We start from the raw sequence: 17,399 nt of genomic DNA, 5'->3' as shown, positions 1-17,399 counted from the left end.
TATGTTTGTTTTTGGTTTTTTATCTACTGGATTGCACAAAAAATTAAAGCATCATTTTGGACAACTTTTTTTTCATTGCACCTATACACATTTTAGTTATCGTTGCATATGCACATTATTTCACGATTTCACTTTTTATTAAATAGAAATAGAAATATAGAATATAAAATGGCAGATACATCAGAATTTCCCACATGGAAAGAGACTAATGTTAATAAATATGATACCACTGCTGTAGACAATATATAACTTTTCTACAGAGATTTTGTGGAATCAACTAATCTTTTCTCACTAATTTGATGTTAATGTTTGTATGTCAGAGTTTTATTTATTTACATCAAATTAAACTTAAAATATCTAGGTTTTATTTTCAGACCACTTTAGGACGAGTTCTTCTGAAATGAGTTGGATAAAATAAACTGTACGGAGCTCAGTCGACTTAATGAAAATGGATACTAAAGAAACGTGATCAGCACACTGACAGACTTCCCATCAAAAAAAAATACGAGATGAAAACTTGCTGTGTGTCTTTAAAACATTTTTTGGTGAGTCTTAATTGTTTGTTTTCACAATAATGAAAATCTGATGTTGGATCAAAGTAAATTCTTCCTGTGAAAAGAAAAGATAACTCTTTAAACTGGGGAAATGGAAAAGGAGATAAAGTTTGTTTGTGTTGATGTTTGATGTGACTTTGCAGTGCTGCCCAGGCAATATTTTGATCTGGCAAACCAGATGTCTTGAGCAAAAATGTGTGAGAAAATCGATATAAATCACTGTTTATGCTGTTTGCTCTTTTAATATCTATGATCTCCAATTTGTATTGTTATTATTATTTTTTGGAACGTGAGTGTGACGGGCAGAGTGACATTTGATTAAGGGAACGTGGGATCCTTGTGCTCCAGTTTGCATCTTAACAATACAACACAAAACAATGTTCCGCCAGTAAATTCTAGTTTTTGCCCTCCAGGGGAAAAGTCTGGGCACCGGTGTTTTCAGATTATAAATCATGTGTGTTTCTCAAGTTTATGACTAAGTCTCAAGGTTATTAACAGTTGTTTTCACATAAAAAAAGAAAACACTTCAAACGAGACTTTGAGCTAATTATTCAACCATAGTTAAGTTAACTCAAATATTTATGGCAGCAGTTGTTTAAACAGCCCAACATTATTTACGTTATTTACAGTGCAGCACAGATTTAAACTGACTTCATTCTACACAGACATTTTTCATACCATAAAACAGCTCCACGTGTATCCTCAGGACTTCTTTTATAGAGAAAAAGTCCTACAAAAATAAATAAGCCATTACAAGTTCACACTTTGCTGAAACCATACCCCTCATAAATAACAAGGACTTTCTTACGTCATGTTTAATATACCGGCCAAGGGTCACTGACAGAGCAGTGAAACTCTAAAGTGACTTCAGCAAGTTCAGAACCGCTGCTCGTACTCTGACTTCTACATGAAACGACACCAAGCGGTTGTTGTTCTAATAATAGCTTTGAATAAATGTAGCGACACCTGCCAAGCAGATGTGGGTGTGGTTAATGACAATATGGGGCGAGTTTAACGGGTGGAATGATAGCGACGTGTTGTATAAACCCATCTTTACTGCCCCACCTGTGTTTGTTGTCGTCAGAAATGTACTTCATGTTTTCAGTGTGTTGGGCTTCACTACAAAGCGAGTTTATCTTGTCTGGTTTTTACCACATTAGGAACAATTTGTGTTGCCAACTAAAATTGGACATTATTCCAAAGAACCAAAATTACTTGAAAGTCAGTTCATGGAGTAGCTTTCTTTGATGAATAACTAAGTGTACCTCTTTATAACTGCTACAGATTAAAGATTAAACCAGTTGTATTTAAATTTGAAAGTAATTTTGCCCAATTTGGGGTTCATAACAAAACAATCAATCATGAGAAAGTCTTACTGCAGTTTTAAATAACGAACCACAAATTGTGTTGGAATAGTCTCAGGACAAAGTGATCTGTAAAAATCTGTAATTATTTTTTTTTTACTCTTTCAATGGAGAAACAAGTTTTAGCTTGTATGAGGATATGATTAGGTATACTTAAAGCTCCAGTTTGTAAGATTAATGGTAATAATATGGAGTATATATTGGAGTATAATCACCTGAACCTAATAATTAGGGTATTTTAGTTTCCGTGGAAGGAGACGTTTATATCTACAGAGGAAGTGTGTCCCTGCAGTCCCCCATGTTGCACCGCCGTGTTCCTACAGTAGCCTAGAACGAACAAACCAGACACTGGCTTTTAAGAGGACCTTTCCTGTTTCTCAGTTCACATTATTCAGTTTGCTGCGATCTGCAACCTCACTGCTAGATGGCACCTACAGGCCCTTTTAAACCTAAATTACCATAAATCAATATATTTATGTTAATATTGGGTCAAATTATACAGCATGGAACAAGAAATGTGCTGCTTGTAGTTGTAGTCCTAAAGAAAGTTATTACCCAGCTATGCAGAATGTTGTAGCGTGTTTTTATCTCATTGTTTGGATTTAGACCATAAACAGAGTTAAAAGACCGATGTTGTGTTTGCAGAGGCCAAATCTAAATTTGATTTATCCAGACCTGGTTCCAGGCTTTGTACCATTTTACCTCTTTAAATACAGGTTGCAATGTGTCCTCATACCTAAATGACCGAATATAACTTGTTCCAAAACTGCATACCATTTATGCATCTTCGTAGTCATGTGGTTAACGTTGTGAAATGGCCACAGTTAGGTTAGGTGTAGCCACCAAAATGGCTTGGTAAGTTTATAAAAAGATGGTGGTTTGGGAAGGTGAATTCAAATAATCACAGACCAAACAACCTTTATACTCCTTTACCTGACTTCTTCCTTTGCTACTGCGGCCAATGGATGTTCCTGCCTCACAGTAAACACAGCTTTTTTCTGATGGGGAATATCACCATAAAATACCACGATTAACAGTTTTTCTCTACTGAAGTGAACTGAGAGTTTGTTCTTTTACGACTGTTTACTGTACTATGAGCTGTAATTCATTCAGTCTCATTAATCGATCATTTCTGTTGCATACTGCAAGAAAGTATTGTTTCCTTCCCAAAAAGTTTCTAGTTCCATTCATACTGAATTTTTCAAATAGCGATGCATGATTACGTCTGCCAGTTTCAATTACAATCATATCGAAGTTTCAGCATCCAGCTGTGGAGTGAGAGGTTGAGATCCACAGCAGAGCTCATCTGGCCCGAACGAATCGTCAGTTTCTTTTCCGGTTTCCTTTTGCGCTTTGCTTTTTGCTTGAAGTGCATTTTTGGGAAATTGTTCAAGGGTCACTGTTCATGGCGTCGGTAAACGCAGCCTCAAATGTTTCTGTTGGCATGGACGAGCATGTCAACAGGAGTTTGGCAGGACAAGAAGAGTCTGCACGATTCAGGCTCAACTTGTGAATCCACAAACCCGAGGCTCCGCGGTGCACCTGACCTGCAGGAGACGGAGGACGAGAAGGAGTTTTACGTTTAACTACTTGTTTTTTTTCTCTTTTTGACATCCAGCCATCACTCTCGCTCCCTGCGGGGAGCAGAAAGGTCACAGCGAAGCCTTTCTTCTGGCTCGGGTTCTGCAACACGCGGTTCTGGCCTCCAGAAGAACTCCTTTCTCTCTGGCACATGTTAAGGCGCTCTATCATCTCTCTCTTTCTTATACTCTCTCATACTCTCTCTGTGCTGTCAGATCTGTCTTCACAGGGACTTGTAAAATTACCTGGCAGGAACAAGTCAAAGCGCTGGACAGGACCAGTGTCCCCAGTGTCCCACAAACTTTTACAAACTTTTTTGTTTCATTAAAATGAAGAGTTCACTGAAACGAGGTCCGTGTTTCTGTGCCAAAGGGTCAATTATTTCGGAATTTCTCCGCACAGTTACAAGGCGATTCAATATAAATTTATGCGATTCCAAACATCTCTGAACACTAGGTATTAAATTTAATTTACTAAACATGTTGAAGCTATTGTGGCCTAATTGGTGTACATTTTTTATTTCATGTTCTTGGACGAGATTGACTCTTCGCCATTGGTCCTGACTATATAAGGTTTGCACTGTTTGCGTAATTGTTTTCACTTTGCTCTCTCGTAGAGACACAAATGGACAGCTGGCGCTTTAAGCCATTAGTTTAATGTGAAATAAATGAATCTGTGATGCAATCTCAGTCCAAGCTATATTTCATGGTAATGGACACACAGACAAATGATTTTATGCGATGCCTCGTCTTCAGAACCTTTCCAAAAATAACATATTTCATTCGTTTACACACTGTTTGCTGCAAAGGTGGATGGTAGCAAACAGTTGCAGCTGTTACAGAGTAACATTAACATTCATCTGTAGTTGTGTTTGTGTAAACCTGATGAAAGTACATCCAATATTCACTGTCTGTTTTTTTGTGGTCTGTAACAACTCCTCGGTTCTCACTTCTTACTTTACAGCTGCAGCTAAAAACATTAAATTTCCGCGCTGGCCTGGCTGCTTTACGCCTCTAAATAACTGAAACACAGGAGGGAGTGAACCGCCATGCGTTTAGCAGAAACTATAAAATACTTGACAAAGGACAGCAGAATATGTCATTATGTTTAATGTCTCGTTTGTTGTCTACGCCCACTCTTTAAGATATATGTCTCACAAGGTGAAGCCATATCAATTTAATGGCCATAATTTGGCCGTTTAATGTTTTAATGCCACAATCACTCCTCAGTTTGAAATGTGTTTCATGTCCTTGCACCAAGGAGACGGACAGGGACATGAATACAAAGAACAATAACATACAGCAAACACATGCAGATATACAGACACATTATCACATTATCAGGTGGAAGAAGAGCTCAGATCCTTTAAATCAAGCAAAAAATGCTGCATTTAAAATAAAAACACTGAGAATTTTATATAAATGTGCTGAGCTGTTTTCTTTTAGATACGACGAGACAGGACGTTTTATCGTAAGGGGAATTGATGTGCAGTAAAAAGCAGGAAAGAATGTAGATATCTTAAGTGCAAATATTAACAAATATATGACAAACAAACTACAAACTGTTGCTGTTGATTGCTTGTACTAGATTTGAAAAGTTGACTTTGATTTAAAAAAGTCAGGAAACCGATTGCCTCAGAATTACCAAGCAAAGTAGACCGTTACATTTAAGTTGTACTTGCTAAAAGTTTAACAACTTAGAATTTTTTGTCTACTTAACTTTGGTCATTTTTTGTAATTAATACCACTGTGTCAGATTTTACAGTGTATACAGTAGAAATACCACAATGTAAAATACGCCATAAGTCTTGCATTTAAAAGGATCAAGTATTATCAGCTTCATATATTCAAATATAATAAGTAAAAGTTCTCATAATGCAGAATGACCTCTGTTAGTAAAACATTGTTGTACTGTAAGTTATATTGACGGGGTATTTTTATTACTACTGATGAGTTCAGCTGTATTACTATATTTCATCGCAGATTAAAAAATAGTATTGTTTGTGCTGAGTGGGAGGAAAGTGACTGAGCTCCTCCAGCAGCAGGTAGAGGGCAGTGTTGTATAAAACCTTGTCTAACACACGATGACGCTCTCATCTGTGGAAACGTATTGGTGCTCTTGTCCGCTGGTCCTTGAGCTGTCAGCAGGTTCAAACAGGCCTTAAGCAGGGTTAGATTTATATATAACAGAGTGACCGGGTCTTTACCGCACTGTAGAATTAGCCTGCAGAAACGTCCGCTACAGCAGTAATGTACATAAATGGTGATTAAGAGCACATGGAGAGAACGAGCTGGCTGTGAAGCTGAAGTTCCATGACAACACTTGTTATGTGTGTGTTGTAAATCTGCAGCAAATTATCTGACATGTCAGTTTAACAGGGATGTGAACGTGAAAGTGAATTCTTAGGTGTAACCTCAAGAGCAAGAAAGGGGGAAACAACTTGATTAGAAGTTAAATATATCTGGTTGACTTTTGACAAACTTATTAAATATATTTACATGCGATTAAGCGCACCAAAACATTATTAATAAAAAGTGTAGGCATTCATTCATATACAATCTGACAGAGATGAATTTTTCTATTAAAATGGATGAAACGGTATTTAAAAAAAGAAGGTTCAGAAATGTGGAAATACATTGGGGAAAAATGCAATATGTTAACAAATTAAATACATTTATAAAGAAATTGGGAAATTAAATGGGAAAGTAAATAAATAAGATAAATAATACAAAGGTAAAGAATTCAAACTAAAATATTAATTTGTGTCTGACTATATTAATTAATGCCTACATGTATTTATCTTTATTTTTTTGTTCAATTAAATAATTTTTTGGGCCAATGATGTATTTATGTATTTATCATGGTTATATTTTTGTGCAGTTTCAGTTACAAGAACACTCAGGCGAAGCTATAAATATAGAGATATAGTTTGGACACATGAAATGTCCAGTAGTAACATATTTTAAATAAACAGCTAACACCGTCTGAAGCTCCGCTCCCACTTGAACCCTTTCACATGATCTCATGGGGAAGTAGACATAAACAAAGTGGAGCTAAGTGTGATGCAACAACTTGCTGTTGTAACATGTTGAAGTGAGAGAAAAACAAACGAAAGCAGATTGTTTTTTCTTTTCTTCAGCGACAACTGAGGTGAGATTTTAGGTTTTACTCAACAGTTGTATGCTAGCTAACGTTAGCCTCAGGGGCTACAATGTTTACTGTTTCTTAGCAGCACCGTCAGCTGTTCCAGGATGCCTCTTGTTGTGGTCTGAATCGGAAAGTACAGATGTAATCATACAGATTTCAAATCGTAGCTATCAACCATATCTGGGTCGATAAACCCCTCACATTACTAGACAATCTGTGCTGAACAGCAAGTTTTCAATGGGAACTACACTAGTGTAAACAGAATATAATCAACAATAAACAGCAAAATTGCATGAAAACAGAGAACAATGACACGTCTGGTGTAACAGACAGTCTGCTGCATTTCACTCTTTTTACATCACAGCGTGTTCTGGACCTGAGAAACTGACACTTCCCGAGGTGACCTAACCGATTTCTCCCCCCAAATAACTGAAACACAGGAGGGAGCGACAGGCCATTATTTTAGCTGAAACAATAAAATACTTCACATATGTAGGACAACAGAATATATCACTATGTTTAATGTGTCTTTTCTTGTGTGGGCTTAACCTTTAAAATGCATTTTTCAAAAGGTGAAAACAGCGATGATGTGATTGTCATTTTAATGTCACAATCATTCACAAGTTCGAACCGTGGCAACATTTTTTATTAGACTCATATATTGTAAAGCCAGGACTTAAAATGTGAGGTTTTATTTAAGAGGCGTCATTAGAATGTCATTAGATGTCATATATTGTTGCTGGATTTCCAGTTTTAAATTTCATGTCTTTTGCGTTGTAAAATTCTCACTTTTCCACTATAAAAAATGTGATATTTTTTATTCAAGAGACTCTTACGGTTGGTCAGTAACTAACGTTCTGAATGCCATGCTCAGGGGTGAGTCTTAAAAAAACAAACACAGTAAAGATGATTACCGTTGATGTCTTTGGCAGTCTGCGTTGTAACGAGGCCCGTACGCAGAGTCGTATTTCCTCGGACCTGTTTGGCAGTTGTCTCTCATTTCGTGGTTGCAGAACATCTCTGAGAAAGCCCCCGGGGGAGCCAACGGTTGGATTAGATACATGAGAGAGCCACCCAGCCTTCATCATCACATTACACAACACTCAGCGAGCAACGTCTGGTTCAGCTCAAGTCAAAGTGAAAGTGATGGAGACCATTTTCCCCCCGTCCAGGAGGGATGTTGCATGGAGGAGTGTAGCGGGTGGTGGTGGTGGTGGATTGGGGGGTTTGATTGTGGTTGCAGCACGGCCATGGGAAGAGGAACATGGAAAAATCTTGGAAATGAAGCATGTCCATCCACAGAGGTGACAATCAAACTAAACAGGAGTTTGGAGGACAGGATGATGATTTTGGAAACCGCGATCTGACCCACTGCCCATCTCTTACGCATGACACCCACACACGGACACACATACAGAGAGAAATAACATGCGCTAAAACAGAAGTAAGAGGAGAGAAAAACTGACTCAGTGACAGAGTTGGAAGAAGTACTCGAGTACTTTACTTTAAGTAGAAATACTATGCAAAAATAATCTCATTAAAAGTAAAACCTAGCATTTAAAGTTAAAAAGTAAATGTAGAAGTGTCATTTAGACTTACTGAAGTATGATAAACTTCATATATCAACACTGCTGAAGCTCGGCTCCCACTTTAACCCTTTCACATGATCTCATGGGGAAGCAGACGTAAACAAAATGGAACTTGCTGTTGTAACGTGTTGTGGTGAGAGAAAAACAAACAAAAGCAGATTGTTTTTTCTATTATCCAGTAAGAACTGAGGGGAGAGTTTAGGTTTTTGTTAACGGTCGTATGCTAGCTAGCGTTAGCCTCAGGGGCTACAATGTGTACTGTGTCTTAGCAGCACCGTCAGCTGTTCCAGGATTCCTCTCTTCCCCTGCAGAATTTACAATGTCAAAGTAAATGTAGGGTTTGTATTTAGGTTTACTCATGTATGATCAACTCAATATACAGTACACTACTCAGATTTAGTTAGGGATATCAGGATATGGGTGCTTATAAGCTTGTGTATGGATGTGCAATAAAAGTATTTTTGGGGAACAAAAATATGAATAAAACACACAGAAAAATTCAGATTTAACAATCAAGCGAAACACTGAAATATCCCAAGATCCCAAACATCAGTTTGATTCTTTCATTTGTGATTTTGCAAAATGTGCCATATAGTGATAAATGTCGATACCAGGAAAACAATAATGCAATGTGCATTAAAATGTTTAAAAACGACCAGACCTTTGTTCCACAGTATCTTAAATGTTACCAACAATTTGCAAACGCACAGAAATACGTAATTTTAGGATACTGATTTTCATTTGGTTTGCTGTGGCTCTGAAATCTACTGGGCGAGTTGTCGGCCAAGTGAGAAAGAGAGAAAGAGAAGTGAGTGTTTCAACATTGACAAGTGTTGACAAGCGTTTAACCACTGCTGGTTTTGATGCCACACAGGGACAATTCCCGGCAACAATAACAGATATTCAAGCCACATTTGTTGCAACAAAATCAGATGTTTTTAACAAGATTTTTTCTTGTTTTTCTTCTTCATGTTTGTTGTGACAGAACCAGATATTTAAAGCCAAAGCCCAATCTTTTTCACTTTATGTGCCTCAACCTAACCAGACCGTAGGATATCATGGATACACCTGTTTGGTGTGGAATGGCTGCTTTCATTGTTTGTGCTCAGCCCCTTCGTTCTAATGTTTCCTTTAGCCTGTTTCCATTTGACAATACACCCAGTCATAGTCAGTCCTGTAAAGAAATGGTTTTCTCAGTTAGAAGTGTTGGAAGTTGACTTTGACCCCATCCAACACCTCTGGGATGAACTGGACCACCGACTGTGAGCCAGAGCTGACCACCATCAGTGACCAACCTTGGTCAGCTGTCAGAAATGGAAGTGATGTCCATTTTATGTGTCTAAGAAGCTCATTGTATGTCGACTAGTGAAATCTTGATCTCTAGATAATTAGGAGCCAGAAGTATGGTATGATTGGAGTTGAGTAAGAGCACAATATAGTCTCTGAAATGTAGCAAAGCAAAGTTCAAAGTTGCATTAAAATTACCTGAAGTAAGGAGATGCTCAAACATCACACCGTACCACAGGCTCGGGGCACACACCTTCGTCTTCTTCCTCACCTCCACCCTGTCAAATTAACAGCGTGTTCTTCGGCGAGCGAGCCGCGGCGGTGTCGGGGAGCTTGATTGAAGGGCTTCCGAGAATTCTCTGGCTTTGTTGTGCAGCTTCCCCGGAGCAGCAGCCGGAGGTAATGGCTTTAGCAGGGGCAGGTACACAAAGCTCCAGTGGCCACAAACCGGAGCTGGACAAACTTTACTGTTGACATCTGGAATTTCTTTCCTCCCTTTCCTTTTTATTTTCTTCCTCCTCTTCTTCCTTTTTTCCCCCCCCGTTTGATTGAGGGCTGACTCACTCGGTACAGTATCCATCATCGTAAAAGCGTCAGCCAGCTAAATATAGGCATTTTTGTTTTCTCGTGCCTGCTCTGGCACTGCCTGTTTTACCACACATGATATCATGCCCTCCGCTGCCGTTGGCTTGACCGCGAGCTGAACCCCTCTTCAGTTTCACTGCTGTATGTACACACGGGGTAATTATCATAATGGAGGCTGTCACTGGCAATTTCCCTCACATCACAGATACTTTGTGTCTTATCATAGCCTCGTCTGCTGCGGCTTTGACAGTGGCAGACAGTGCATTAACCCTAGCATTACTCTGACTGAAACCCCAAAAGCTCTAGCGCCCACACATTGTCATCATACAGTGGATAATGTCACTGGCAATCCATAACGCGCTTTGGCTTGTCTCGGCTGAATGTGCCGCTCTTATTGTTTCCACTGCAGTGATCATGTCTGTAATTCAGCACTTAAACGCGTCTCGTATTTTAGAAAATGACGCTATTTTTCAGCTGAAGTCGTGTAAAGTATCCGGTTATTGTGGTTTGGAGTTTGACTTCAGGCCTTTTAGTCCTATTGTTTACCGTCTCTTTCTCATGTTTCCGAGCACTCTTCACTACTGAGCTCGACAGTTACGGTTTCAAAAAAGTGAATTTCCCCACTTATTCACTGAATTGAGGTTTCTGAAAGTCCTTACATAAAGAGTTTTAAGCCTGGAACCGAGTCAACCGTCTATGAGATGAATTGTGAGCATAAAACACTGGATTTGGAGCACATTTGAAAAAATAAATAAAAATTGTTCCAGTGTGCTGGATGTAGTGGTATTTAGGGGTTGTGGTTGTTTGCCTCACCCTCCCAAATGGTGGCAACAAAAAACATGGAAATCGCAAAAGAACTTCTCCAGAGCCGGTGTTTGGTTTGTCCCTTCTGGGCTACTGTAGAAACAGGACCTCTGTAGATATTAAAGGCTCATTCTAAGGTGGAAGAAACACAACGATTCTTCAGTTTAAAGTCATGAAACACTAATGAAAATGTAATTATGAATAATATTCTCCATTTTTGCCAATAGATCCCCCTTAATTCTAGACACCAGACCTTTAACACAGCAAAGATTCATGACTTAAAGGTCTAATTTGTAAGATCGATCCAAAGCGTCAGTATTTGACGATTTGGGACTCAACAATCAACTATCTCACAAACTGAACCTTTTAAATTATATAAAACCGACCTGTGTCCCTCTACAGGAGCATACACCATCTTTTCATTCTTGATTCACGATTTTGTCGGCTTGCACTTGGTGTCTCGTCACGTCTAACTTTAAACCAACAGAGATGATTTTTTTGTTTTTTGTGTCCCGTGTGAAACCAAAAGATGAACGTTGATTTATTATTTTAATCCAAACCGTGATCTTTTCCTAAAACCGAACTGCGCCTGAGAAAATGTTTTTTTTAAATACCAAAAAGAGAAATGTATTTAGTCTAGACGATAAAAACGCCTGACCACACACAGGATCCATTCATCCAGCATGTCTTCCTGTGACTGGTGTGTTTGTCCGTCTTTATAATATATGACATGACTCCCCGAAGCATTTCCAGCAGAAAACCTCTCGCATAACCGCACAGAGGGTCTTACAAGGCTATTACTTTCCACGTGCAAAGATCTGAGGTCACATACGCAGCTTATTGAAAAACAACATGCACTCAGAGCAGAAGCGGTCGTGGAACAAGTTCTTAAATCATCAAAATTTGAAGTGAGGTGCGATATTGCGCATTGTACAACTCTTCACCTGCAGTGTCAAGGATTTGCACACACATAAACACACACATAAACACAAACCTCCACAGAAAGGTAAACAGGATGCTGCTGTTCAGACATCCTCCTCCCTCCCTCCCTCCCTCCCTCCCTACATCCCCCCATTTACAGGAATCACACGTAAACACATGTATCACAACATACCTGCACTTACTGCAGGGAAATGATGTGTGTGAGGCCGTCTCTACACCCTTTATGTGATGTTCCTTCCTGTTTTTGTGTTTTCTGTCTGGGGTGTGTGCCTTCCTTTCTTACATATATGTACTCGTAACCTCTACATTTTTTTTTTTTTGTCCACGCTTACAGGCTGCGCTGTGCTCACATGTGTTCTTGCATTCGTCTTCCCTCGCGTGTGAACAGCTCCGTTCCTCTGCACAGCTCAAACTCCCCACGCTGAGCATCAGGGAGTTGGTGCCCCTGCGCCTCGGGAGTGTAAACCCCAAAGAGTCAGTTCAGTGATTGAGGAAATGTTTGGCTGCAGTGAGTTTGCTCCCTTTTGAGGTGTTTGCTGGCCAAGGCTGATCCTGACAACCCTCCAGAGAGCGCGCTCAGTAGGCCTCTTCAAAGAGTCCCAGCTCCCAGAGCAGGAAGTCCAGCCCTGCGCTGCTTGGAAACGAGATGAGGCAGACAGGAAGGAAGGTAATCCATGAACACGCAATAGCGCTACTGTCCACACAGCAACACAAGCGCACACACACGTACAGGCATATCCGATCAGTCCCTCCTGACACCCACAAAAACGGGGGGTGTTCCTCGGACCTCACAGACATCTAGCTTGATTTATCTTGTGTTCGGTGCGTTTAAATGGCCAAGGTGATCACAAGCAGCTCGGCGTGGATGATTCTGGTTTCCTGTGGTGCAGCTTTGTCTGTGTGTCTAAAGGTCAGAGCAGAAAACAGCTTTGCAGCCATGTGGCCAGATTCTACAAAAAAAAGTTGGATACTGTGTAAAATACAAATAAAAGTACAACAGCTGGTGTTCCTGAGCCCATGTAGTAAAAACGCGTCAGAACTCCTCTTTGATGCCCAATCATGATACTGTCACCTGTTACAAGTTAAAGGAACAGTTCACCTAATAATGAAAATTCAGTCTTTATCTAAAGGGTGTAAAAATAAGCCTTTCAAATCAATAAGGGAACTTTGATACACTGGGCAAAATTGCCAACCCTTCCAATTTTCCTTGGCGTTTACAGTTTGTCATTGCCCTGTCCCAGTTTTCTCTCAGGGTCACAAATCTGCTGTATCTCTCCAGAATGTTTTAAAGCTTTTTCCCTTTTAGTTACAGCAACCTGTTTCTGACACAAAGTCTGCTGTAGTGTTGCTCCTCGTCCAGCGGCGTGCACAGACTCTCTAAAGCAAAGAGCCAGAAAATAATGAATGAATGAAAAGTTATAAATATTACTTTATGCCACAAATTTACGCAACTTAAAGCCAAAAGGACGAATCATTCTACCTTGTTTTCTGAGAATTCGAAGTGAAATTGGAATTATTTGACATAAATATGTTTTTTATGTGTCACCAGAATGCAGGAAACACAGTCCTTGAAGTTTTTTGAGAATAGGATCCCCAGAACATTTGTTGTTTTGTTTAAATCCTCCCTATTTTTCAGGTCACAAGGTTGGCAGGTTTTTGGAAAAGCTGTATGGAGCCATTTTACGTCTTGGTATTGTACGTTTAAAAAGAATTCTCCATCTGCTTCAGTTGTTTAGTAGAACGCTGCAGTGCTGTTTTGCTGTGAAGCTCCAAGAATGTTTTGTCTTCACCCAACCATCTAGTTGTATTAGGGTGAGTAAATTAGTGAATTTTTCTCTTTGGGTGAACCTTTGACCTGTTTTCCCAGCTTTGTGTTGCCGCTGTCCCAACTTATTTGAAATGTGTTGCTTGCATTCGATTCAGAATAAACATATATCTACAAAAATCCACGTTGTTGATGGGGTAAAACATTACATATATTGTCTTTGTAGTGTTTTTAATTGAGAAAATGTCAAAAAGGATAAGCAAATGATCACATTCTGGTTTATTTTTGTCTGTTTTTACACAGCATCCCAACTTTTTTTGGAGTCAGGGTTGTAAAATACTCTAAAATGTGAATAAAATTTGGTGTGCACGCTCAAATCTGATGGATGGGAGGTTACTATTTTGATCCATATTGATTTATTTGTCTCTGGAAAAAGTACAAAAGCACAGAAGGTGGAAATATCTGATCTTTGCATCCCGCTGCTCGGCTGTTCTGCACAGCACCTGCCCTTCAGAATTAGATTCACGACGAGCCTTCCATTTCACAGACGTCTTGAATAAGACAAACAACCTGGGATTTAAAATTACAGAAGCCACTAATCCAATCACTGCATTGAATGAAAATAAATACTTGTGACAGTTCGTCCAGGAGGAGATTAACCGACTCCTCAGTGACTGATAGTTTGGGTTTATTTCCGCTGTTCCATGTGAAAACCACTAGAGAGCAGTCTTCAATTGATTTTCCATGGATGAAGTATTGACTCATCCTGTGGCTCCGAGCTGAGTGAGAATGTGGCTGGAACCAGAAGTCTGATGTTGTTGCCAGTGAAATCAGTAGCCCGGCTTCCACAGTCTGACCCGGCCTCATATTATACACCATGTGGTAATACTGTGGCAGCGGGGAAATTAGTTTCTGCGGTGGAGCATCGGCGAGGTAAAGATTAGCTGTTTTCATTGTTGTAACGTGACACAACATGGAAGCAGGAGACCTATAATATAAGACGCGACGGCATGTTTGGGGTCAGCTCACTGACAATATGAGAAATTTCACTCAATCAGTGCAGAACAAGAAGAACAATTACTCTTCAAACCACCACAGTTTGTCACGAGGTCGCTCCCAGTTCAAGTGCTTCACATAGTTTTGTCTCATTTTAAAACTTTTGCCATTAAAGAAGTTAATAACTTCACAGCTGTTGTATAAAGGAAGGAGGAAGATTTAAATGTTGACTCAAACTCAGTGACAGTTTCATCTATTATCCATTTTTGCCATCAGTGAAGTAAAGAAGTAAAGATCCTATTTGTAAGAAAGGGATTGTAGGTCGCCATCCCAAAGTGTCCGTATTTGACGAGTCATAAATGAGACTCAAAAATCAGCTATCTTAAAGAAATGACTTTTATTTTATTCCACTAAAATGAAAAAGGCTTCAGTAACCTTTCATACCTTTCCTGCCTAAAACCCTCCACAAGATGAACCAACAGAATCATCACCAGACTCTGCCGTTCGTCACATCAACGGAGCATTTTAGTGTCTTTGAGCTCGTTGTTTTGATTCTACACCCTACTTCCTAACTCTTTTGGTTCGCTGTAATCGCTCTCACAGGCTTGTTCATGCAAACAGCTTTGATAAACCCACTGTACACGTCATGACTATGACTGAAAGAAGGGTGAGTATCGGACTTGATTCATCAGGTGCAACAAATTGCTAAAGGCTCATTCATGCTCCCTTTACATATGAAAATAAATACGTCTGTTTCAAAAAATCTAACCGTCACTGCCAGCGTGCTTCAATGCATCCTTTCATTGGATGTTTAGCAATACAACCACCAGAGAGTCAGAGTCAAATCGACCTCACCACCGTCCAACTCACATTTAGTTCTTATAATCTCCCCCCCTGTTCTCTAACTGTTTGTCTCTGTGCCCGGGCAAAGAAACATCATACAGATGTTTGAAACTTCTCACCAACTTGCATAAGTGCTGCTCCGTTGGTCTGTGACTGAAGGCTTTTGCAGAAAACGTGCAGAAATACAGACGAAATTAATGCAGAATACAGACAAAATGCTCCGTCCGTGTGCGTATGCAGTGTTGATAAAATTAGCCTAATATATAAAACTTGTCCAGCTTGTTTCTGCTTCATCCAAGTGGCCAAAAAGTCCGTTATTAAAGAATATCTGCATTAGACATTAATCTCAAAGCCCCACTGTTTCATCAAAATGTCATTTTAATTGACCAACTTTCTCAGACCTCCGTGCTTTTTTTTTTTGTTGCCGGAGTTTACTTTAAGAATGATCCAAAGTCTGTAATTTCAGACAGATACATTTCAGTATAAACTGGTTTCAGCCTGTAAAAAAAATCGGACTGTGGAAAACTGGTAAACAACTTCACAATGCGAGATGATGAGAGGTCGAAGCCTGAGAGAGCTATAATATTCCCTCACAATAGCAAGAAACTGTTGCCAACACCTGATTCCAATCATATGTGATCATATGTGATTATTAGCACCTGTGGTCGTTCCCCCCTCAACTCACACAACCACACACACACACAACCTCACACACACACACACACGTATTATACTCTCAGACAATAGGATTTTTGAAGAACAATCAGCAGATATTTTGGAGATTATTCTCAGTTTTGGGTATAATATTGGAACAGAAACAGCTCGTATGATGGATGGTTCAGACATGCAGACATTTTATATTTATATCTGAAGCCAAGTCTTTGCAAACACAACCATTAGTAGAAAATGCTGAGAGATGTGTTACTGTAGCCAGACATTACCCAAACTGAGCCGTGGGCACATATACTGTTACTGCTCATTATTTGCAAGTGTTCGCTAATTGATTAATACAGATTTCATTCGCTGGTGTGCTCAACGTGATGTCTGTGTGGTGATGTAATGTAATGAACTCCGAGGGTTGTTTATTAAAGAGTCGTCCTGATGTGGGTCCAGTTAGTCCTGCTGGAATTCACAGTACTGCCTGTTTATATCAATGCATGCAGGCTAAATAACACAAGGCTCAACAGCATCACAAACTAAATCCTCCAGAATGATCACAGAGTGTTGGCTTTGTATTATTTGTGTCTAAAGAAACTGTCAACTGCACATATATGTATGTGAATATATCCTTTTATAGACTTTTCAGGGTTTTTCAGTTGGGAAAATCCACCCGAGTGTCAAAAGCTCCCTGAACCCATTGAGCCCAAATGGATGGAAAACTTGGAGATGCTGTTCAAATCATGCTGTGACTCTAAAAGTAGTTTCAATATATGATCAATGCTAGTTTTAGTTTTTTTAAAGGCAAGATTAGAGTCAACACATATTACACGCAGGTTGTATCAGGCTTAATTTGTCACATTAACACACGTACATATATTGAAACGTTGCATCGAACTCAAGAAATTACAACAAATAAAAACAAACCAAATACGAGACAAAGATGTAGTTGAATGTACAAAAACATGCATTATACAAAAAGTAAATGTGGGTGAAGGTTAAAGATTGACAGTGTAATTTTTAGAGGGAGGTAGTCGTAGCAAAGATGATTGAACACAGCCGTTCAGTCATCTGCATCACCTGCTCTTCATTACTTCTGTGTACATTAGTAGCATCAATATAAATTCCTTAAACAGAGATCAAATATGAGAATTTCACCTTGTACGTGAAATTGTTGAAATATTCATGAATTTAGATCAAACTCAGAGGCCAGTCATCAGCTAGAATTACAGTTATTTTTATGGGGTTTTGGTTAAGCGAACATTGTGTCATTGTTGAGTTAAAG

At 39.3% G+C, this 17,399-nt stretch overlaps 1 protein-coding gene across 9 annotated transcripts in view; it reads left to right on the top strand.

The window, feature by feature from the left end:
* Positions 1–17,399, top strand: part of meox1 (mesenchyme homeobox 1) — a 76,650-nt gene that overhangs the window by 44,670 nt on the left and 14,581 nt on the right. For 8 of the 9 annotated variants that reach the window (XM_030401350.1, XM_030401346.1, XM_030401345.1 and 5 more), the window contains exon 2: positions 12,188–12,520. The gene's annotated coding sequence lies outside the window, so the exon portion shown is untranslated. Of the gene's footprint in view, positions 1–12,187; positions 12,521–13,581; positions 13,666–17,399 lie in introns of all 9 variants that reach the window. The other variant, XM_030401343.1, reaches the window with a different exon arrangement.

The sequence above is a fragment of the Sparus aurata genome, chromosome 20, assembly GCF_900880675.1.
Source record: "Sparus aurata chromosome 20, fSpaAur1.1, whole genome shotgun sequence".
Lineage (NCBI taxonomy): Eukaryota > Metazoa > Chordata > Actinopteri > Spariformes > Sparidae > Sparus > Sparus aurata.
This window is presented reverse-complemented; position numbering and strand designations above follow the sequence as displayed.